General features: G+C 42.3%; 1 protein-coding gene across 1 annotated transcript in view; it reads right to left on the reverse strand.

The window, feature by feature from the left end:
* The window catches only part of LOC122258349 (uncharacterized), a 23,021-nt gene that overhangs the window by 11,133 nt on the left and 9,388 nt on the right, over window positions 1-2,500 (reverse strand). The window lies entirely within an intron of this gene.

The following is a 2,500-nucleotide window of genomic DNA, read 5'->3' on the forward strand; positions in this document are numbered from 1 at the left end:
GAGGAGGAGGAGAGAGAGAGAGAGAGAGAATGACAGAGAGTGAAGAAAGAGAAAGAGAGAGAGAATGACAGAGAGTGAAGAAAGAGAGAGAGAGAGAGTGAAGAAGGAGAGACAGAGAGAGACAAGAAAGAGAGAGAGAGAAGGAGGAGTAGCAAGGAATAAGGAAGGGCGGGAGGAAGACTGGAAAGACGGCTTTCTCGGCGCAAAGGTTCGCTGACCTACGAGGGAAGCCGCGCGCGCGCCCGCCCGCACCTCCTCAAAATTTTAAGGAAGGCGCCAGGTTCAAGGAGTCCGCCACGCTGCGCACTAGGTAGATGTGTCGGGGGTGGGGTGGGGGGGTGGGGGGGCTAGTGGCTCTTCTTTGTGGGTATGTTTGGCTATGGAGATGATGATTTTGTTGTGATTTTGATGGAAATAGATTAATAATGATAAAGATTATTAACTACTGTCATCCTCGTTTTTATTATAATCAGCATCAATAATGATTATTGCAAGAATAACGAGTAACAATTTGGATAATAAAAACAGTGACAGAAAATAACAAAAACAACAGCGGCACCAATGTTAACAACAACAGCAAAATATGCAACAGCGAAAACCATAACAACAGGGACAACAACATGAACAATTGCAACAACAGAAAGAGTAGCAACCACAGAAACAACAACAGCCCACTTTCTATGTATCTCAAAGGCATATAATTCGATTATTGTTCAGTAATAACGATAGTATTACTATTCATAACTGAATTATATAATAAAGAATTATGATAACAACGACAACGCAATGTGAATGATAAATGAAGATGATCATGATAACAACAGCAACAAAAAAGGTACAACAACAGCAATAGAATAAATCTTTGTTCACTAATGGCGCGTATTGTATTTTAATCTACCCTGTATACCTCGTATGACGGGGATGTGTGTGTGTGTGTGTGTCTGTGTGTGTGTGTGGATAAAGCGGATAAAATATTACACACTCGGAAATGTACACGGATAATGTCAAAGAGCAAGTTTGTTACATATTTATTAAACCTTTGACCAAAAGTTTGCATCGTGTTAAAGGTGTTTGACTGGGTTGGTAACTGAGTGTGGCAGAAGGAGAGGGAGATGGAGAGACGGATAAGGAGAGGGAGGCGAGAGAGAGAGGGATAGGGGGTAAGAAAAGGAGAGGGAGGAGAGTGGGAGAGAGATAGGAGTAAGAAAAGGGGAGGGGTGAGAGAGGAAGAGGGATAGGGGATAAAAGAAGAAGAGAGACAAGAAGAGAAGGAGAGGCATAGGGGGACAAGGAAAAGATGGGAATAGAGGATAAGAGAAGGAGACGAAGAAAAAGAGAAGAGGAAGGGGGAGAGCGAGGGAAGTGAAATAAGTAATGAAAAGGGATAGGAAAAGAAAGAGACGAAGAAGGAGGGAGAGGGAGAAAGGGGAAAAAAAGAAAGAGAGGGACCCCTGATAGATATAGATTGACACATAGATAAATAGGTAGACAGAGAGAGTAAGAGGGAGGGAGGGAGAGGGGGGAGGCAGAGAGAGAGAGAGAGAGAGAGAGAGAGAGAGAGAGAGAGAGAGAGAGAGAGAGAGAGAGAGAGAGAGAGAGAGAGAGAGAGAGAGAGAGAGAGAGAGAGAGACAGAGACAGAGACAGAGACAGAGACAGAGAATAAGAGAAAGAAAGAGAAAGGCAGACAAAGGCCCATGGAGTAAGGAAACAATGAGAGAGAGGAAGGAAAGAAGTAGAATGGAAAGAAGAAAAAAATGAAAAAAAAATATCAAAGGAGAGAAAGACCGCGTTCCAATCCCCACCCGTGTCCTCACGCCCATTACATATATCATCCTAATGCACTACCCATAAACACCCTTAATCCTATCTTAGCACCAAATTTATGTCCTTAAGAATCCCGCAACTTATGCCCTCTCCATGAGACCAACGCAGAAAACATAAGAGGTCTTGGGAGCTCTTGCTGAATACCCTCGGATGAACATGCAAATTTGCAACATTCAGGGCTCTATCTACCTTGCATGCAACTAAAAGCGACCCTCTGAGACAAGGGTGAAGAGCCGACAAACATAAGCATCACCTTTGCCTTGAGTCAACCACGATAGAGTCATCAAGGGTCAAGGTTCTCTCGAGTAAGACAATCGCGAAGGTGGAGTGGTGCAACAGATGATTGCACGAGAACGTTTGCAATGAATCTTAATAGTAACATTTCATTTTGAATCTAAGTGAATATGTTTAGACAGTGTGAAATGGTTTCTTGTTGTTGGAGAAGGGAAGTGTGGGGAGGATTAAACTTTATTGCAATCAGTAAAGAGTAAGGGTAAATATTTCTTGCCATTAAGGGGGAAAATGATAAGGAAAATAACAACAAAAGACAAACAAGAAAAAACACACAACGACAATGACACATATGACACACAAAAGGAAAGAAAAACAAAGAAACAAAGAAAGAAAAGGTCATATCAATCAAACCTCAGTCAACCCATTCAGTCAAACTATGAT

Source organism: Penaeus japonicus, unplaced genomic scaffold (genome assembly GCF_977035675.1).
Source record: "Penaeus japonicus unplaced genomic scaffold, GWHDUDI00000001_assembly GWHDUDI00000036, whole genome shotgun sequence".
Lineage (NCBI taxonomy): Eukaryota > Metazoa > Arthropoda > Malacostraca > Decapoda > Penaeidae > Penaeus > Penaeus japonicus.